At 40.9% G+C, this 23,577-nt stretch overlaps 1 protein-coding gene across 1 annotated transcript in view; it reads left to right on the top strand.

The window, feature by feature from the left end:
* Window positions 1–23,577, top strand: part of LOC122798188 (squalene monooxygenase-like) — a 647,600-nt gene that overhangs the window by 375,580 nt on the left and 248,443 nt on the right. The gene's annotated exons all lie outside the window — the stretch shown is intronic.

Raw genomic sequence — 23,577 nt, 5'->3', positions numbered from 1 at the left:
GCCTGGTGAGTGGGACATCAGTGTGCTTGACTATAGAGTCACCTATGACTAGTGTGTTCTGTTTGAGTAAGAGTTTTCAATGCATACACAACAGGTTGATCCTCTTGTAAAATGACTGCACCAAGACCAAATTTTGAAGCATCACAGGAAAGTGTAACTGGTTTGTGAACATCATAGTATCTGAGAGTTGGTGGACAAGCAATTCTCTGTTTCAGGACATCAAATGCTGTTTTGTGTTGCACTAACCAAGACCAAGATGCATCTTTACGTTTCAGCTCTCTAAGTAGTGCTGAAATTTGGCTCAAGTCTGGAATAAACTTGCCTAAGTAGTTGACCATGCCAAGAAGGCATTGTAGGGCTTAAACACTGTCTGAAGCTGGCATCTCAAGAATAGCTGTTTGCTTTGAAGGGTTTCATCATAGGCCTGAACTAGTAAATAAATGACCAGCATAAGTAACTTCTTGTAGCCTGAATTTGCATTTCTGTGGATTGAGCTTAAGATTCACTTGATGTGCCCTTTCTAGAACTTTTCTGAGGTTTCTGTCATGTTCTCTTACTGCCTACTAGTATGTTGTCTACTATGATAGCACAAGGATACCCAGAAAAAAAGTTGCTCCATTGCATATTGAAAGACATCACTTGCACAACTTATCCCAAATGGCATTCTCAAAAATCTGTAACTGCCAAAAGTAGTACTGAAAGTAGTGAGCATTGAGGATTATTTTGTCAAGCTGAATTCGCCAAAATTAATTATTTGCATTTAAGACATAAAAAACAGTGGCACTTGGCATCAAGGCTGTAACTTTTTCGACTTTGTGCATTGGATGATGAGGTCTTTTTAGCGCTTTCTTCAAATCTCATGAATTAATGCATATTCTGATGTCAACTGAGCTTTTCTTATAAGCTACAAACATGGACGATACCCACTCAATTGGAGTTGCAACTGGACAAGTCACACCTTGTTACACCATTTTATCTAACACTGCTTTGACTCTGTCCTTCATGGCTATTGGAGCTTTTCGTGCTGGCCTGATAGACTGACCTCTGGGTATATCTTCATGCACTACACAACTGGAAGTTTGCCTAGTTTGTCGTTGAAAAGATCAGCATAGGTAGAAATAATGTGCTGGAAAAAATTAAAGTAGTGGTCTTTTAAGCTAACATAGTAGACTTCCTTATTAAATGAAAGCAGTCCCATTTTCAAACTGTCTCTGAGCCCTAATAATGATTGGACATGCCTCCTAATCACATAAAATAATAAGTCATAGCTTCTTCCAGCAGAGTAACATGAAAGCACTGCTGAGCCTTCAGTCTGAATTTCTTCACCTCCATAAGCAGCAAGCTTTGCACACCTTGCCAAATCAAGCCTTTCACCATGACACACTCTAGCAAAAGTTTCTGCTGATATAACATTGCACTTGAAACCTCTGTCAACTTTGAGCTCTATGGCTTTGCCATTTATCCAAACAGTACAAAATACTTCATTCTTTGCCCTTAATTCTTCTGCATTTACTGTTTCGTGAAGCACTGACACACCATCAACTTAAAGAGAAGGGTTGCAGCCTTCTAACTGATCAACTCATTTCTTAAAATTTTCCCTTTTTAATGAAAGAATGTAGGCCTTTTGATTTACAAAATCTTTTGAAATTATTCCATTTATTACAACTGTGGCATTGATGACCAAAAACTAAATATATCTCCCTTTTAGATTCGTGACTTTTACCATAATGATGACAACTGGCAATGAAACTAGGTTGGGGCCCATGCTTTGAGTTTTCTGACTCATTCTTATGCTTCACTGAGACTGTGCGAACTCTGGAATTTGATAGAAAGTTCTGGGGTTTATCAATGAGTGCTGCAGGGGCTACAGTTGCTGCCATGTGCTTGGGCCTATTTCTTTTAATTACATGGTTCATACTATCAACATGAGCTTTATCACTGTGCCTTCTAGAGCTGTTCTAATTTCTAAGCATATTTGTGTGTTTTTCTGTGAGCTCTTATATCTGACAAATCTCAATGGCCTTATTAAAAGTTAAATCGCTGTCATGAAGCAAAATCTTTCTCACATCATCATCTTTTATACCACACACATCTGTCCTTTATGAACTCATCCCTTAAATCACCAAATCTGCACGTTTTAGCTTTATTTCTCAGGTCAGTTATATATGCTGCAAAAGTTTCAGCAGGCTTTTGATCCGTTGTGTAAAATAAATGTTTTTCTATTGTAACATTTGTCTGGGGGTTACAGATTTCTCTAAATTTATGTTTTAAGCACTCTGGGTCCTCCCTTGAATCAGTCTGAAGACAATATCATGTTTTTCCCTCTCTCCTGTATAGATAGCAAGTGCATATACAAATGAATGTTCCCTTTCAATGGCTTCTGACCAAGCTAAATTAAGCAGAATAAATGCCGTTGTATGGTCATCTTTATCAGAAAATGCAGCATGTATGAAAATGTTGTACTCTTGCTCAAACACTCTTCTGTTCTTAACAAATTACTGTCAAACACAAGTGCACTGGGTTTTTGAAATCCATCTGCCATACCCGCAAAGAATGCTCAAAATCACTAAAAATATGGCCCTTGTAATCATGTATAAACAAACTGTTCTGTGACCTTGTAATAAGATACAAATGCACAGTAAACTATTAAAAATACTGTACTTTGCAAAACATGCTCTGTAATGGCTGTATTCTGTGAAATAACTTTACTGTGATGCTGCACAGACATGTGAACACTTTATACAATATCTGTGATTAATATGAAAAATACATGCTTTGTGAAAATGTGGTAGTTTCCCCTTATTTTATTTATTTTATGCAATTTGGACTTTATTAAAAAATATTTTCCTTAGTAATCTGTATATTTTTATCAATCTCATACTTATTGGTTTATGCAAATGTCATTTAGAATGTTCTGTATGCCTCATTTCATATTTTACAAATAAAAAATAGTGCCGAGCAAGTTTTAATATCTGAAATTCGTTTCTGACCTGTTTTGTGAAGTATGCACATTATAGGGATGATTCATCCCTCTACATTCCACCAGTTATAATCAAATGCCTTGTCATTTTAGCCAAGCCACCTCTAACTTCATGCCCTTTAGACATGCCACTTCTGACTCCATGTTGCTCATCCCTCTCTAACATAGATAACAAGTAGATGGAATGTTATGTTTAGATGCTTTAATACATAGAAGCACATCAGGATGGATAGCATCATCATAAAATACAAATAAACTAGTTAACAGATAGACCTTACATACATACATGACATACATACATGTTTATATCTCAACAGCTAACTGCAAAATGTCAGTCGGGCTCACACATGCTCAGTATGTATATACTTGTGCAAGCCCTTGGCTAGATTGTTAAAGGTACATACACACACATTGATCTACAGTCAGGTTGTATACATTTTGGGTCAAAGACCTTTGATTTTTAAAGGGAATAAGATGTGTATATTTAACAATCTATTCCTGGAATGTGTCAGAAATTTTGTATTGTTGCCATTCTATTGACAAATAGCGAGATTCAAAAACGGGTCTACAATTCATCAGTGTTGCACGCCAACTGATATTATTTAAGGGAATGTTGCAGTCTATAAACTTCAAAATGATGACATCACTTCTGGAGATAGTTTGGGAACTATGTGAAATCTGCTGATTGTACACACCCAATATGGAGTCTGTATAGCAGAAAATGATGATGAGCTATGTGGAATAACTTGGAGATATCAAGGGTAATCATACCTACAGAATGCTCTTTGATGAATGTGGTGTGGGTGTAAACAGACACTAATATAGATCAGCTCCTTTTTTGGCATTTTTTGTCCCCAGTACCTGACAATCATCTGCCACTCTCAGCCAATTGACCCATTTATTCCCTTATTGCTGTGGATGAGAGAAGGGCTACCATTAAAGCAGCCATCAGGATTAGTTAAAAGGTTTTGCTTTTAATGACATAACATCCTGAGTGTGCTCGGCTAAGCAGTGGGGGGTCATGCAATGGGTTAATGGGCTGACCACACTGGTCATCCCCCACTTCTGCAAAAGAAATTGATGAAACAATCCTGACCCATTCCTGAAGCAGAGGAAGTGTTTTCCCCAGTCCTTCCTGCAGAAACCACACTTCTCTATGTGCTCACAGAGCACCTATAACTACCCTCTCCTTGGGAGAGCTGAGTAAGGCTCTGCTCCTTCACACATCTTTTCACTGCCTGGCATATCCATTGCTGGGGTTGGTAATCAACACCCAGTCACCTGTGTCACAATCAGGATTTTCCATCCCTCTGTGCTGTAGAACCACTCTAATAAAGCTGTTTCCATTCCATGACTAGGTCATTTATGAAGGTATGGTTTAACAGGTGATCATTTATCTGTGCAGAGATAATTCATTCATGAAGTTTAGAGAACTATCACAGTATTCCTACAGGATGGATATTTGTTAGGTCAGTTCAAAGGCCATGTAAGGTAAGGTAATTGTTTCTTTCAGAGTGCTGGGATACATTTTGCACTTATACTTTTGGTTCCATATACAGGACTTTAAAATGGGAAAAACAGTTGCACGTTATCAGAGCAATGTCTTCTCACTAGCAACACTCTTGAGTAAATATAAGTCACTGATGGCAGGTTGTTGAACTGCACCCACTTATCAAAACTTTTGCTAAATTTCTAGAATTTTTTTTTCAGAAAGGTAAATTGCCCTGTACCCTCACACTCCCATAACACAAGATATGACATTGTTTAACCTCATCTCAGGATAAAAGAAAACAGTGAGGCAATGCAACCTCAAACTTGGGTTACATGGACTGCAGTGTAATCAGGGAGATTATATTTTACAGTTTCTCAGTGATTTTTTTTTTTGCCATATACACCACTGACAATCTGTCTGCAACCTAAGGAATGCAATCAGTAGTAACAGAACTGTCATATAAGTGGTAACTGATATTATGTAGCTTGAATTCTATTGAAAGTTCTGAGTTGCAAATGTGGGAAGTATTAATAACAGGATGATTATTATTGGAATAGACAATGTAGTTATAAGTGAGCATTTTAGCTATTTTTGGGAGATCACTTTTGGGGATTGAATGGGGGGGGGGGTCAAATTTTACTCTTCACTAGTGTAGAGAAGTAGCTTTAAGAGTGACCAGCTGTATTCTAAATTAATGTCTGGATTTGTTGTGCAGCTGTAGAAGATTATTTTATCATCCCATATTAGACCATAACAACTTTAACATTTCCAGCACATGGAAATACATTTCACATGATGCACATGAGTGATGTCAATCAATTAATGACAGAGGGCAATGTTAACTTAATTATTTTACTGTATCATCTACTATGTGCAGGTGGTGCAGTGGTGCTCAGCCAGTAATAGAAATTAATTAGTAAAAAACATGTTAGCTAAATTCTGGATTTGATGGGCTTTTGTGCTTTTCTATAGCAAAACTGTATGTCCATTATTAATGGCTTTGAGACCAGAGTGTGGTACCTAGTCAAAAGCAGTGTAATGGATAGAGTTCCAATTCATTCTCATAAGTAAATAAATAATCTGGCCAATGTCAAATAAATTCATTGGGGGTTGCACATACATTTACATTTATTTTCCAACAAGTATTAAGACCACATTAGACAATGAGATCTTAGCTACCATTATTTGATAGCCATTGTAGAGAGTCTTTTTCAGTTTACTAGCATAGTCTGGAGGGATATGGATAACATTGCTAGCCTTCCATTTCCAGTGGTTATACTCAGCAAAATCAAATGTTTGGTAATTTGTTTAATTGTATTAGGAAAACACATGTGCCCGCAGACACACACACACACACACACACACACACACACACACACACACACACACACACACACACACACACACACACACACACGCACGCACGCATGCACACACACACACACACACACACACACACACACACACACACACACACACACACACACACACACACACACACACACACACACACACACACACACACACACACACACACAGTGGTAACATTAAATTCAGCCAATCTTTGGACCCTGGCCATGCAAAATAGTCAATGGATCTGAAAAAAAGATCATGATCAAACACTGAGAAAGTTAAATGACTAATTAATGGTAGAATATGTGATTGGTGAGTCTGATCCCTGTAAAGAAATTCAGCTAATGATAAATGCTTGACTTGTTAATTTAGTTCTGTACTGACACAAGTAAATATCATACATTGCCCGAGGATTTCTCTTCTCCATAAGAATAATCACAAGGCTTCTGCAACTGACATAATTTCTAAAATATACTCAGGTGTAATCATTAACATTAAGCTATCACAATTCACAGATTGTTATATAATGACATTCTTTATCTTTATTTGTATAATAATTTGAAGAAATACATTTCTTTAACCCATGTCATGAGCTCTCTCTTCAAAATGCAGTAAAGAAACTGGTTTATCTCAAAGCAAGTCCATTTTATAACAGTAGTCAGTATTTTCCTAAAGAAGGCATTACCTTATTAAGCTGAGGCCATAGCCCATATGTAAAGTTCATCAACAAATTAATTATTTTGAATATCCACCGGCAAAAGGTGAGGAGTGTGATATTACACATTTGCTGTCACCAATCCAAATACACACACACACACACACACACACACACACACACACACACACACACACACACACACTGAAATTTATTGAAACACCCAAACATTGATGTGGAAAAAAAATCAACTTTGCATGCTACTTCTCATGCACTGAACAACAGTCTTGGCACATGCAAAACACAAACTAAAAACAGTACCCCTCACACTCCCTACTAATTATATAAATTGTTTTATATATTCTCTGGCATTTTTTTCTGTTTCTCATCTGTCCTGAAACTGTTTTCCCCTCCCCCACCCCATTCTTGTGGTGTTGTTATAGTTGGTGGCTTTGCAGTTGCTCGCCCCTACTATAAATTTATTCTGGGACACCCCTCCCAGTCTGGTATTCACTCTACTTAATACAGAGAGAACATTTTAGAAGGCCAACCCACTTAGGTTCTTAACCTCTGCTCCTCCTTCCTCTCTCCTTGCACTTTACTAAAAAAAAAATTGCACTTTGTTTTGCTTTTGCCTCTTCTTAAAAGTACTCAATTTAATTTATTCTGCTGGATTTATTACTGCTTGGTATTAGTCTGATTAAATTGATACTGTTATACTAAACCTTTCAGTTTAAGCACTTGGGCTTCAGACCAGTTGTTTTACATTAAGAAGGTTTGTGGTCTGCACTGTTGTGGCAGGACAGGTAGCTTACATCCTTCTAAATTGGGAACTGCTAATTGAAGGCTCAGTGTCTGTTATTCTAAAAGTGTATTAGTTCTGGTTTAAGCACTTGGGCTTCAGGCCAGTTATTTTACATTAAGAAGGTTTGTGGTCTGCACTTTTGTGGGAGGAGAGGTTAGATTCTGCCCTTCTGAGCTGTAAATTTCTGGTTAAAGGATTATTGTGGCTGCTTATTTGAACTGTTTCTTTCTGAAATTGGTGCACATTGTTTGCTGTAGCATAAACTAGATTCAGGCATGCTGAATCGAGCTTTGTTTGTATAACGTGAGCACTAATCCAGGCCATCTTTTTTTGGAGAAGGTTCCCCTGCACCCTAGTGGCAGGAGTGTGCAGTTAGAACTTGTCTGATCGAAGACTGCTGGAACAGGGCTCAGTTTTGAGCATTTTTTACTGGTTAATTGGGTAATTTGTTTAAATCAGTTTGCTCGTTTTCTATTGTTATATAAAAAATTGCACTTTATTCATCTGCTTTTACTGTACATGTGTTTCTTCCTACTTTATGGCATTTATTCTGCTGCATTTATTACTGCTTCTTAGTAGCTTGATTAAATTGTAACTGTTATTCTAAGCCTTTGGTTGAAGCACTTGGGCTTCAGACCAGTTATTTTACATTAAGAATGTTTGTGGTCTGCACTGTTGTGGCAGGACAGGTAGCTTACAACCTCCGAAGTTGGGAGTTGCTGATTGAAGGCTTAGTGTCTGTTATTCTAAGAGTGTATTAGTTCTGGTTTAAGCACTTGGGCTTTGGGCCAGTTATTTTACATTAAGAAGGTGTAATCTGCACTATTGTGGGAGAAGAGGGTAGATTCTGCCCTTTTGAGCTGGGAGTTTCTGGTTAAAGGCTTATTGTGCCTGCTTATTTGAATTGTTTCTTTCTGAAATTGGTACAACTTGTTTGCTGTAGCATAGACTAAATTCAGACCTGCTGAATCTAGCTTTGTTTGTATAACTTGAGCACTAATCCAGACCATCTTTTTTTGGAGAAGGTGCCCCTGTACCCTATTAGCAGGAGTGTGCAGTTAGAACTTGTCTGATCGAAGACTGCTGGAACGGGGCTCAGTTTTTAGCTTTTTATTGGTTAATTTGTTTAAATCAGTTTGCTCATTTGCTACTGTTATATAAAAAATACACTTTATGCATCACAGCTTAGCTAGGGTTAAACTTTTCCTAGCGCCATAAAGTCTGGTCTTCAAATTTTCCCTTAGAACTAGCTAGTATTTTTTTTTAGTTTTAGCAGTCAAATCTGTTTCTTTGAGCTCAGCACTTGTTCAGAACTCATTGTAAGCACTAAATAAGCTACAAATTACTACAGCACTCAACTTCCCTCACTTATCTAGAGGAAAACAGTTTTTAGTACTTAATAAATAAGCACCTATCCAGGCATGTCTAAAGGTCACCTCCTGGTGTTGTCTCTTGTCTACCTGATGAATCTGGGAATCTTGGGGCAATGTAGCAATTGCCTCATGCACACAGATAACCCTCTCCTCCTACCACCCAACACTACAACCTTTGAGAGATGCACTTATACAGTCAAACTGGGAGCAAAGCTCTCTTCACCCAAGACTGGACTAGACAGTCAAGAGGAGAAGGTAAACACTTGCACCACACTACACTCATAACATAATCCCTCAAAACCTACACCACCAAAACACATACATAGCAACACAAAACACACACCTACATTCACAGAGGCTCTCAATAAAAATCTGCTCAAGCAACAGAGACCTCCAAAGCAGAAATGCATGCAACCTCCACCCCCCAACATAACCCAAATGACACATAGCCCACAAACTCAGTGTGCCACTCAACCATAGCCCATAAGGCATAACAATGTACCCAACACTCTAGTCATAGGTGACTCGATAGTCAGGCACACTGATGTTTCACTCACCAGGCTAAACAAGGAAAAAGTTGCTGTCAGCTGCCTGTCGGGTGCCAGGATTCACCACATAATGCACACACTCAGGTCACTCCACAACAAGTACAAATGTGACTCTGTTATTATCCATGTTGGTGTGAATGACCTGAGATGTACCTCCGTGAACTACATGAAAAGAGATATGGAGGAGCTCTCCAATCTTCTAGCCCAAGCAGGTATGACCCTAGCCCTGAGTAGCATCCTGCCATCACCCAGAATGATACCACAGTACAAGGAAAAAATGATTGACTTCAACAATTGGCTAAGCTTCTGGTGTCATTCTAAGGGGATCCAGTATCCATCTGCCTGGGATGACATGATCAAAAGACCACAATGCTTTATCAGAGATGGCCTGCACCTGTTGCACTTGGGATTCTGGATATTGGCTAAGGGTCTTGCCACCCCTTTAGTGCCTTTTTTAGGCAAGGTTCAAATGACAAATTCACCACCATAATAGGTACAAGCAAGCAAAATCTGAGGGTAATGTTACTCAATGCTAGAAGTTTACACCTCAAAATGCATTCACTCGAGGCACTCCTTAAAATGGAGAATATTGACATCTGTGCAGTGACAGAGACCTGCTTCAAGGCTCCAGATAGCACCCCTGCATTACCAGGCTATAATTCATACCACAACTTTCGGCCACCTAACCTGGACTGACACACTAAATGTGGAGGTGTGTCCATATTCATTAAGGATATCCACACCTCCAGGATAGTTGCTCAGCATAATGCATCTCAGATTATTCAAGTGCAACTAACTCTGGGCAAGACCGCAATCCAAATTGTAACTTGCTACAGATCCCCCACCATGCCCCAGGATTCCCACTCCTCATTTCTTGATACACTGGAAAATAGTGGGTACAACCCCACACCCTAATAATGGGTGACTTCAACTACCCCACCATTAACTGGGAAAAATACTCATGTGCCAACTCTTTTGCTCAATGTTTTCTGGAATTCATAAATTCCAATACCTTGGATCAACTCATTCACACCCCCTCCAGAGGCAGGAATATCCTAGACCTGGTCATTACCAACATGGGTGACTGGTGTTCCACACCAGAGGTCAATTCCTCGTTGGTCAGATCCGACCAAAAACTAATTAGCCTAGACATCCACATCCCGCCCCCACCACCTACTAGGGAAACCACCATAAAAAATTTCTCCAAAGCCAACTTCACGCTTCTTAAGACAGACGTGGCAAACTTCACAACACCCATGCAGACGGACAATAGAGGTATGACTGCTGAATTTTACACAAATGCACTTTATAAGCACTTAAATGAGTGCATGGATTGTGCTAGCCCAAACAGAACCAAGATGCTATCCTCCAAAAAAAGGAAGCCAATCTGGTGGCCCCTGCCATAAACAAAATCTACAACAGAAAAAAGAAACTGTTGCAAAAAAGAGTAAAAGCCCATTACTGGAAGAACTCCTTGGTCAGCCTCAGTAAGAAGCTGAGATCCCTCATAAAATCCTCCAAAGCTAGTTATGAAAACAAAATCGGCACTGACTCTAAAGACAACCACAAAGCATTCTATAGCTATGTCAAGAATCTCAATGGCAACACTCAGATCTGCTATGAGTTACAGCACAATGGAACTAAATATACAGAACCAACTGATATTGCCAACATCCTGGCAAATAGGTTTAGTGCTAACTATACCTCCTGTCACCCCCTAAAGGGCCCATCTCTATACCGGAAGAATGCAAAGCTGCTGTAATCACGACTGCACAGGTAAAAACCACACTCTCCAGAGCCAAAAACACAGCATCCATGGGACCTGACAACATCCCAGGCTGTATTCTACATGAACTACAGAATGAACTGGCACCCCACCTAAGCAGCATGTTCAATCATAGCCTCACCTCAGGCTTTGTGCCCACTGAATGGAGCACAGCAATGGTTATCCCGCTCCACAAAGGGGGAGCCACCACGGACCCTGGGACCTACTGCCCTATTAGCCTAATGAGCCTGGTCTGCAAGGCCATGGGACATATCATCATGGAACTTATAAACAAAGACAGTGGTAACCTCCAAACTCTGGACCCCAACCAGTTTGGGTTAGTAAAAGGCAGATCATGTCTCCTACACCTGATTGACTTCTTTGAAGCAGTCACCAAAGCTGTAGACAAGTGTAAGGTATTTCACACAGCCTATCTGGATCGCGCCAAGGCTTTTGACACCATCCCCCACTCTGGAATTATAGATAAACTCACTAAACTAGGTATAAATCCCTATGTCACAAGATGGGTTGCCATCTGGCTCACTGACAGAACTCACACTGTGAAAGTAGCAGACTCCAAATCCGACTTCAGACCAGTGACAAGTGGAGTACCACAGGGTACAGTCCTGGGTCCTCTCCTGTTTGGTATCTGCTTTTCTGAAGTACAGGCTAACACAGAAGGTCTTTGGCTAATGAAGTTTACAGATGACTGCAAACTGGGAAGCCATAATTGAAACTCCTAACGATGTGGGCATCCTACAAAAGGGCCTCACTGAGACAGATGCCAGTTTTCAAAGCCATGGCCTCAAGCTCAATGCCAAGAAGTGCTTTGTCATCCCCTTGATAAGAACTCTGTACCCATGAGTTACCACATAGGTGGTAGTCTCCTTAACACCAAAAGTGTGATAAGAGACCTTGGGACACAGGTGGGCAGTAGTCTCTCCTTTGATAATCATCACATTGCCACAGTAGTAAGGAAATCCTTCTATGTGGCACACCTCATCAGAAAAGTTTTCTCATCCAGGAAAAAAGAGGTCATTGTTCCCCTCTACTCGTCACTCATTAGACCCATTATAGAGTACAATGCCCCTTTTGGTATATGCCTCTCAAGACATCTGCAACAACTGGAAAGGCCACAGAAATACCTCACAAAGAGGATTACTGGCCTCAAACAGATGGCCTATGTAGACCTACTCAAAAAACTCCAGTTTTACTCTGTCGCATATTGCCTACTCAGAGGCAATCTCTACCTAACATGCAAAGCTATGTCAAACACAGAGCTGCTGGACATGCTCCACTTAAAGAAATCCCAGTCCCTCCAAGCTACACACTCTAGGGACCTAAACCTTTTCACCACAATAAACAGAACATGCTAGAGGGAAAGATTCCTGTCCCAGAGACATCCCATACTCTGGAACAAACTACATATCTATATCAAACAAAGCTCCTCATTAGCACTCTTCAAGAAAAATCTTGATGATTGGATAGGAAATAGAAAATTCACCCTGGGGATCACCTCTGTGTCTCTGATTGACAGGGGTACAGGAAAATAATTTTCTTGGGTGGGGAAAGCCAGGGTAAATTTTTGGCTAGGCTTGTATAGGCCCTAGGGCCCCAATAGCCTAGTACCTACCTATGAACCTATGAACCTATATTAACTTTGAGATTTCACAATATGGGAAAAGGCATATTCCTCTATCAACAATATTAACTTGACCCCTTTGTGTGTGTGTGTGTGTGTGTGTGTGTGTGTGTGTGTGTGTGTATGTGTGCATAAATATATATATATATATATATATATATATATATATATATATATATATGTGTGTGTGTGTGTGTGTGTGTGTGTGTGTGTGTCTGTGTGTGTGTACATACAAATATATATATGTGTATATGTAAGAGAGAGAGAGAGAGGGAGAGAGAGATACATGCACACATGTATATATATATATGTGTGTGTCTGTGTGTGTTTGTGTTTGTATGTATATATGCACACACATACATATACATATATATATATATATATATATATATATATATATATATATATATATATATATATATATATATATATATATATATATAAATATGTATACGGATTCACAGCTTAAGAGCTTACGATCAAATGTGTCTTTGGTCGATGGCTGTTTAGTCAACTGTTTCTGATTGACTTAGCAGCTAGTTGTCAGGTGTCTGAGATCAAATAACTCCTTGGGTTGGTAAATATTCCCTCACCCTATGTTTGTGCATTCACTGAGTTAGTATATATAATTACTAGGGGGTATGGGAGGTGCGGAGGTGCAGAGAGGCATACCCCCTGCAACAAAACAGTGTTGTAATTTGTTGTTTTGTTTCTTATTTTTGCATGTGCAGAGGCTGTTTCTTGAAACATGTATAGTTGCTTGTCGACATCTGCATTTTTGATGTAAAGACATTGGCCAGGATTCACTATTCCTCCGTGTAAGACTAACTAAGTCTTACATGGAAACTGCAGTCTAAGAGTATGATGTCAGCCCGTCATGCATATTCATGAGGGCGCGCTGACTCAACTCTAAGGCTAACACGGAGCGTGCACGAGTGCAGGGGACGTGTCAGACTGCTGAGCAGTCCAAATATCCATGCCCCTGCAAGTGCCTAAACTGCAAATGTCAACTGAAATGAGCAAGTCCACTCAAATGTCTACATACCCAACACTACACTCCCCCACATTCTAAATCCCTGTACAAGTTAAAAATGTGAAGCTTACCTTTTTTATTATTCCCAATATAGCTGCCCGTATTTGCACATATATGCGTGGGTTTGCCCACTGCTTAGCTACAGTTAGCTTTGTAGACATCAAAGAAGATAATAAAATACTGATATGCAAATGAAGCCAAATAGCAATAGCATAGTGGTAGAGCCCTTGCACAAAGTGGAGGCATTCCCGGTTCAAGTCCTGCCACTCCCCTCCCTATTTTCTGTAGGAAATGTGTGCATACAAATAACTCCTGACATTTACCTTTTAAATCCCAGTAAAATGCATTGAAATGGCCTATGTGTTAGTGAACGATATATTATGTATATATAAGAAGGTGGAATGGTCATGCATACTGATAAATGCATAAGTAACGTATCCTAAGCAATGTGAAGCACTGCTAAGCATAGACCACTAGTATTAAGCTCAGTGAAGTATAATTGCTCATAGCTTAGCACTGCTTTAACTAGCACAATAGTTTTGCGCAGAGCTGCGCATCGCACCAACTAGCACAAACAACGCATGTTTGCACAGAGCTGCGCACCGCGCTAACTAGCACAACGTTGGGCAACGTTGGGCAGTGTAGAGCAACGTAAAGCAATGTTGAACAACGTTGGGCAAAGCTGAGCAAAGTTGGCTAAACACAGCCACACCTCCTATCAAGTCTGAACAGTAGTACAATAAAAAGCAATGACAGGCCTCGAACTCGGGATACTGTGCACCATAATCACAGTACTAAACCACTAAGCCATGACAGCTTCAAATATGGATGCATTTCCAACACACTCATATATATCAATGGAAGTTTACCCATTGCTAAGCAGGTTTGCTCTTAGCTGAGATTTTTCAAAACTGGCCAATCACAAGTAAGTGTGGGAAATGAGGCATATTTAAGCTCCATAGGCAGGAATAAGTGCCATAACTGGTTGTAGCTTCCATCTGCAGACAGTATGGCCAGTGCTGGAGAGGGCTCTCGTTTTTGAGCACAACGGTAGGGCATTGAAGAGTCAAAATATATGGTCTTGCTCCTCGTCCATCATCATGATGCAAGACTCCTGCAGGGCCAGTTTCAGGGCACCGAGTATAAAGCGGAAGCCTGGAACCATTTAGCACATGATCTCACCAGTGCCACAGGCATCCCTTGGACTGGTGAGCAGGTCAGACATCACCATGCAGATCTGAAGAGATGCAAGGAGGACCGACTGAACCAGTGGATACAGGAGGCCCGTGGAATGCAAAATACCCCACTACTGAGTATGTAGCCATGGAATGAACTATGTAAGAATTGCTATTGTAGTCTATATTATGGATAGGTATGTCTCAATATCCCTTCATTTACTTCACAGCTGCAGGTGTCCGTGCTGTGAATCAGCAAGCCTATGCAGATAGGCTGCTAAGACTGCAACACCAGGCTGGTTAGTAATTATTCGCATGTGTGGTCATATAAAAGAAATGAGAGAGCCTGAAAAAGAGTGCTGTAACCCATTACTAAAGGTATAAAATGTGTGAAATAACATCTCTGCATGTACTGTTATATAAAATAAGTGAGACAGCGTGAAAAGGTGTTGTAACCCATTAATAAAGGTATAAAAAGTCTTGAATAAAAGACCTCTGCATGCACTGATATATCAAATAATTGAGAGAGCCACTAGAAAAGTGTGTAATGCAATTAATAAAGGTATAATTCCTGGAGTGTGTGCATGTCACTTTCTTCGATATGTTGTTGTACCCTTGCATAATAGAAATAGTACTGTTGTAATAAGTGCAGTCAACCCACGCATGGGTAGGCCCATATAAAGTGGATGAAGTGAGTGCCAGTAGCTGTTAAGCATATATACAGTCCTCAACTGTCAGGTAATGGCCGGCATGTACAGGTTAATCTGGCACATGAGTAGCTTGTTATTGTGCTCCCCAGAAATGTCAGTATGCTGCTAGAAATGTAGGGGGCTGTTAACATATACCTGATAATGTCACCCGAACACATCCAGATATGTAGATACATAAATATAAATGAAAAATATGAATATGTATCAGTAACATCTGCATCCAGGACAGTTTGTATGTCAGATACAGGTCAGGTATATCAAGAACTAGCAAAACCCATTTCACAATTTAACGGACATTGCCTAGTGTAATAATACATGTAGGGGATATTTAACTGCAGACAATAGTAATGTAGTGTAAACTATAAGTATAGATAAGTTGTTAATGGAGGTATCTTTTTACACCCTTCTGTATGTGCATCAGTAATGCAATTCCACACCTCAATGGGTATGTCTAATCTCATAACATTTGTTGGGACACATGTCCTATTGGTTTATAAATATCTGCATTTACTTTGATGCATGTGCCCTGCTCACATACCACAATCTTGGTGGCCTGTTGCAACCAATCAATCCTGCATGCTGTTGGAATGTCCACTGTTGTTCTATATATGCATGTGTTATGCTTGCTGTTCAACTGTTGGAACTCTGGTGTGTTGGGTTAATGGGAATACTACTGTATGCTGTTACAACTAAATTGGAATGCTGTTGGCTATTACTAACCCATATTGTCATTAAATCCTCCTAAACATAGAACGTATGGGAAGGCCGTTCCCAGCGGACCCACCTGTCCCACCTCAGCTGGCGATGGCACTTGGCACCAGCAGTTCCGGTGCCTAGCCTTGACCTCCTCCTCCATTGGTCCTGTGCTACCTTCAGGTGGAAGCGCTGCTGGGGATGAGGCTCATCCCCCCTGTGCAAGCGTGGCTGGAGGAGGGCCACCTATCACACTCTGAATGGTCCAGGCTGTGATGCGTAGGGAGATCGAGTGTTCAGTCGCTGACCCTCTACGCCAGCTTGAGGCAAGAGTGGCATGACTCATGGGTGAGCCTGCCCCTCCTACGCAGCCCCCAGCACAGCCACCCTCCAGGCTGTGAAGGTGCAGTGGTGACTGCCCATGGGTGGGGATCTCAGTTCCACTGTTGCCATCTGTGGGCTCATGGGCTTGCAATTTCCAAATACCCTTCCCCGTTAATGGTGTTTACCCACCCCATGCGTCATACTCTGCCCCTGTATGCATCTTGTTTGTCTTGTCTGTTTACCTCCCCAACCTACCTCCCAAAATATACCTACTTCCTTTACCCCACATTCCACTTTTACTTGAAATAAAAAATGGGCAATCTGCTCCCAAAAAAAATTACGCCCCATACATAGCTGCCCATTTCGCACACATGTCCGCTGGACACAAACTGAAATTTAATTGGCAGTACAACATACTTTGTTGTCCTCACCCCTCTCTCAGGGGTGGAAGGTTTCAAATTTCCATTCAAATTACTAGTATATGCACAGCTGTTGCTGTTAAAGAAATGGGCAGCTATGGACCTTCCCTACACCCGTCCTACACATCCCAAACTGTTTTCCCTACTATCTTTCCCTCTTTGTGTCCCTTTTTTCACCACTTTCCTATCTCCCCATTTTCTTTTCTTTCAAAGAAATGAGCGCGGGGGTTAGCGGGAGTAAGCAATTTTAAGCAGTAGTTAGCGGGTTTGTGCGAGTGTGCGCCTGTGTGCACTTAGCTAAGCTTCGCTAAGCTTGTGTGCGCTTAGCTAAGCATGTGTACGCTTAGCTAAGCATCGCGCAAACCCGCTTACAACTGCTTAAAAGTGCCTTAGTCACTCTGTATGTCAAGGCCCTTGTTCTGCTCAGCAGCAAAATAAAATACCTCTGTCAGTCTCGAACCCCGGACCTTGTACACACTAGACTACATGAAGTACCACTGAGCCATGGTAAAAATACAACAAATTGGTGCTGAAATCAATATTTCATGCATCAGAATGAGTGAATGTAAAGGACAAATAGGAATGCCATAACACAAATCCTGTTCTGTGGATCTTTACCAGAAGTTCTTGTGGAATTGCATTACATGACTGTGAAAAGTGAACCAGCCATTCTAGCAGGAAATAATGTTACAGCAGCACTTTACAACCCCCACGCAGTATTATAGCAGGACAAACACTATCATATCTGACTAGGGTAGAGGCCATACTTCCCAACTGTGACTAATTTCCAGGCATGTCCCTGATTCCGAGACAGGTTTTAGCTGTGTCCCTCTGAATCCCACCGAAAGCTACTGAAGTTAGGCAGAAAGGTGGTGAATTACACTTAATGAATAATGACAAAAAGTAAGAGTTAGACACCACTTGTACTCCAGGAAATGTGTATTAATCCATATGCTCTGGTTCTCTCAAAGTGTCAACCTAATGTTTCTAATATTGTAAAGGTGTACCTCACTTCAACCTACTTTACCCTGAGTCTGTTCAAATATGTACCTGAGTGTTTGAGAGGCCTGGCAGAGGCAGAAACACACAGGCATATCAGCTATTCTGCTGTTACACACTGTGCAAATAGCTTTGGAAGGAGTTACAGAAGCACACCGTCATGTAGGAGTACAACATTGAAATACCAAGGGATGTAGCCATGTACTGGTAGCAACCAACTGTGACAATGCCATTGTTCCAGTGCTGAAAAGACCGGTGTGGTGCACAAAGAATAACAGGTAACCTCTGGCTACCATCTGGATAAGTCCACAGTTGGGAGCTACGCAGACAGACTACTTGCCTTGGTAAACTAACAGGTACACATCAACCTTTTAAGTCCAGCAAGATAAAGTTCACACATTAATACATAATGCACTCTGTCCTACTGCACCCCTACCCAAATGTGCAATAAACCTGTGTGTTTGGGGTCTACCAAGGATGTAGGTAGGCATACTCAGTACAGAAATCTATACAGTTTTCTTGAGCAGCCTGTGCTAATGCCAACACTAAAAAAGCACAAACTGTTCAAAAGTGAGTAAATAAATATTCACAGTATAGCAGTTCACAAACAGTTCATGTGCCAAATGAATACATCTCAATAACTACTTTTGTATGGCAGTAAATTGTATAAGTAGAAAAGAAACTACATACTCCCGTGTATCTTGTGTTAGCATATGTAGGGGTGAGTACAATTCTATACTGACAACTGTGTAGTGGAACTGGCAACATTCAGGTCTGGGTACAACAATTATATCACTGGCTACACCCCTAGCTTCAGATATAAGAACTATACCAACCTTCTGACTTACACAATGGTCTCCACAGCAAACAAGCATGGGCCCCACTCTGGAAAGCTGAAAGGGCTATGCCTACCTGACATAGCAATTTATAGTATTGGGTTGCTATGACAGTGAGTACTACAATTACCACACAGCAGGCTGCATGCAATTACCAAATGGTGGCCACCAATTGGTGCAGAGGCCATCACATGCACATGTGCAGATACCTATAAAAGCAGGCTGTACCTGCTGGCCACACATGCAATCATCCCATTGCAGATGGTGAGAGAGAGAGAGACAGAGAGACAGAGACAGAGAGAGTGAAAGAGAGACTCACACCCCCACCCACACCAGTGGGAAAAAAAATAATAATAAATAATAATAATAAGTTAATAAAAAAAAAATAAAACATAAAAAAAAAATTACATTCAGCCAAAGAGACAGCTAACTGAAAAATACAAACTCATACAAAGGAAAGGTATGTAACAGATATGTATTTACTGGCATGTAGTAGATGTATTTGAAGACCACTCTACATACTTTGAAACATCAATATGTGGCAACAGTACGTATCTATACACAGATGCCCTGCATAACTACTGCCATGGGCAAATCAGTGTGTAGTTGTGTGCAGTGGGACATAACTGTAATATATGTAGCTCAGCATTAAATGTCAAACATCTGAACCATGTCATCTGTGTTCTGTACAGTAGTGTGGACAATGTCTGTTTGGGGGGAGTAGCGCATACAGCTATATAACCATGGATGTGACAGAGTAACAAATGCTTGTTAGTCATATCAATGTGTAGCTTAGCATTGGCAACAGCTGTACCAGGCTAGTATGGTAATTTAGCATTTGCAGCTATATATACACCCTCTAATATTACTGTGTGCTCACATGTGACACCTGTTCATGTTGCAGCAAGGCCCAACAGGTCAGCTGTGAGGTACATGGACTTATAACAGTGTGGTCCTTGTGTGTATATGGCACACACATACAGAGAGATATGTCTGTGTCAGATATATTAGCATCTGTACATGTGCATAGAGCAAGGGACATACTGCAACTGTTTGTGAAAGGTGGATATATATATGTTGTTGAAGGTTGTTATGTGCATATTTCTATGTAGGTTGTAGTGTGTGGCAAACCAGAGAGCATACAGTGCTGGTATATGACATGTGGTGGTTGAACGCTGTGGATATGATTCGTCAGGTTTGCAGTGTTGCAGCCAGTGAGGCCTGCTAAAGCTACATGGGCTGAGAACACCTTCAGTGCATTCTGCACAACACTGTGCAATATTATGGCATAACTGTATACCTCACAACCTTCCCATACTCAATATTCCCACCATGAAAGGTGGACTGTATATGTGCCTATATGTATATCAATATGTACACCAATGGATGTCTATATGTATGTGTGTATATATACATATATATATATATATATATATATATATATATATATATATATATATATATATATATATATATATATATATATATATATATATATATATATATATATATATATATATATATATATATATATATATATCAAGAGAGAGAGAGAGTGAGAGAGAGAGAGACAGGGTCATATTTACTGCAACAGATGCCTGGTGACAAAGTCATGGACTCATGCTCAATGTTGACACTGCATTGACATCCCTCCTTGCAAACACTCAGTACCCATTAACTACCACATAGGTGGTAGTCTACTTAACACTGAAGGTGTGATAAGAGACCATGGGACACAGGTGGACAGTAGTCTCCCCTTTGATTGTCACAGTACCACAATAGTCATGTAACCTGTCTACGTGGCACACGTAATCTCAAAAGGTGTGTCATCCAGGGAAGTATAGGTCAGTGTTCCCCTCTACTCCACACACATAAAACCCATTATAGAGTACAATGCCCCATGTGGTATGTACCTCACAAGACATCTACAGTAACTGGAAAGGACACAGACATACCTCACAAAGAGTAATACAGGCCTCAAACAGATGCCCTATGCAGAATGTCCCACAAAACTACAGCTAGACTGTGTTGCATACCATCTACCCAGAGGTGGCCTCTGCCTAATATGCAAAGCTATGTGAAACCCAGAGCTGTTGGACATGCTCCAATTAATCAGATCACAATTTCTATGAGCTACACACTCTAGGGACCTAAACCTTGTCACCTCAATAAACAGCACATGTTGGAGGGATAGATCCCTATCTCAGAGACATCCCATACCCTGGCACAAACCACCAAAAAATAACAATCGAAGCACCTAATTAGCAGTTGTCATATATAAACCTGATGATTGTATGTGAGATAAGAAATACATCCCGGTAATCACCTCTGTGGCTCTGCTTGACAGGGCCACGTGAAATGAAATTACCTGTGTGTCAAAGGCCAGGGTTGCATATGGCTAGACATCTATAGGTCCTAGGGCCAATAGCCTATAACCTACCTACGAACTGATACACACCCACATGTACTTGTTGCAATAATTGCTTTGTGAGGTTGACTGAGTGTGATGGTGAATGTGTTGGTGAATGTGTCAGAGTTCTGTACGTGTGATAGCTAAGTGGGAAACTGTTTCTGTCATGGTATTTAGTGTCCTAGCTGTGATCCCAGCAAAAGATGTGTATGCTATTGCTAGGCACAAAAAACAGTATGCCAGACTGTCTGATGTAGTGTGTTGGTGTCGACTGGGGTGTCCCATTGTAGGCTACAGCAGTACATGTATGCTTATTGAGTGTTACTGCTGGTGAATCCAACCCCTGAATGAACTGTAGTACTACCTGAAGCTGTATGCCTAAACAGCACAGCATGGTGTATGTGCACATGTCCTGGAACCACTGTTTTGTTTGTTCCCCTTAGTCCTCCAGATGACATACCTCAGGCATAAGATCTTGTAACTACTAACACACAGTACTGTATGGTACACAGGTAAAGGTCATGTGTGTTGCCATACCTTTGTGTCTGGTATGTATGTCTGATGTGTGTGTGTGTATATGCCTGTACCATGTCCTCGGTCATATGTGTGTTACAGGATATAGGTGCGTATCTAGCAACATATATAGTGTAGTACAGCAGTATGCCACCTATATTGATGAATGAGCACATATGTTAGGCAGGGGTTTGCTATCAATGACTAGTATGGTATACTGGTAATACTGTGACTGGACTTTACAATCACTGCAATGGATTACATGTTACATTATGCATTAACTTGATATATACCCCCTGTGGCTAGGTGGTGTATTGTGTCACATACAGTGTGCCATGTACTGTTGTATGGTCTTACATACTGGTCTATCGTTGTTGCTGTGCAAAACATGGTTTGATATATAGAGTGTGCCAGGCACTGTCAGGCAGTTGTGGGTTGAGCACTGATATGTGGTATTGAAAGTGTGTATCCTTTGACAGCCAATAGGTTGCTATATATGGCAGTTAAATGATATCTGTACTTTAGAATATTAAGTGTGCCACTTGACTTGCTCAGGCATATTGTTTCATTGTCTTCCAGGGTCATGGCCCACCATCGTAATCCCTCATACAGCCCAGCAGAGGATGAAGTAATAACAGACACCATGGTTCAGCACTACGCCATGCTGTTCTCAAGAACCAGCCAGGACCAGCATGAGCGGACTGCACTGTGGCAAGATCTTGTCCGTAGGGTAAATGACATAGGCATGCATAACCGGACATATGAGCAGGTACGCCATCACTGCAGTGATTTAATTAGACATGTCCGGCAGCATGTGTCTGATATCCGTAGACAACAGCTTGCCACAGGTGGTGGGGTAGCCATCCATCCCCCGCTCACCAGAGTGGAGGATCTGCTCCTGAGCCAGGTGGCTCCTGGCCAACAACAGCAACAACAACAACTAACATGCATCATCATGGAGACCGGAGCCACCCAGCAAGTTGACATGGAGTGTTCAGGTAACATGGCATAGCTGTACACTACGGTTACCTCTATTGATAGATCATGCTTATGTGAGATGTGTAGTGTGTAGTTACAAAATGGGGTGCCTAGTGTTTTGCAATAATAATAAATCGGAATATAATATGCAGGCCTGTGACTGTCAACAGTCGTACTACTGTAAGACTGCAAACTCACAGTAGCAATGCCACAGTTGTTGCCACTGACAAACTGTCTCATATCCTTGTAGGTCCCTCTGGTGTGACAGCAAGGCAGCAGACCCATGCTGGTGAGTGTGTTCTACATTAATTATTGCTAATTAAATGTGCATGTCATAGGTGAGGTGTAGGCCATGCACACGTCACACACCAGTGCATAATGCATGCTGTGCATGTTTGCTGTGAGACTATGCACATCTCAGTAATGTGAGTAGCTGACTCAAACACATGCAATACACAAAGCATCCCACACAATTGTGGCAACACTGTAGTGGACGTTGGATAGGCAGAGTCGATACACATGCACACAACTCACACAACTGTGTCATACGCAGTACACGTTAACATGGTACACATGGAGTATTCAGACACATGCTGTAAGGTCACACTTCAGTATCCCACAGCACACATAATATACCTGAGGGGTAGAATCCTCTCATGTGGCTGTGCGACACTCTTCAACACATAACACATTCATGTTAGGCAATGTCCCCTACTGTGCACCTTACAAACCCATGTAACAACTGGCCGTGAAATGGTGAATGTAGCCATGGTACTGCAGTTCAGGTACAGCATGCTATGTGCTGGTCTAGCACACATTAGTAGCCTTGAGTGACCACATGATGCTGCATGATTATTTCACATGGTACTACACC

The sequence above is a fragment of the Protopterus annectens genome, chromosome 3.part1 (assembly GCF_019279795.1).
Source record: "Protopterus annectens isolate FY-2018-M chromosome 3.part1, PAN1.0, whole genome shotgun sequence".
Classification (NCBI taxonomy): domain Eukaryota; kingdom Metazoa; phylum Chordata; order Ceratodontiformes; family Protopteridae; genus Protopterus; species Protopterus annectens.
This window is presented reverse-complemented; position numbering and strand designations above follow the sequence as displayed.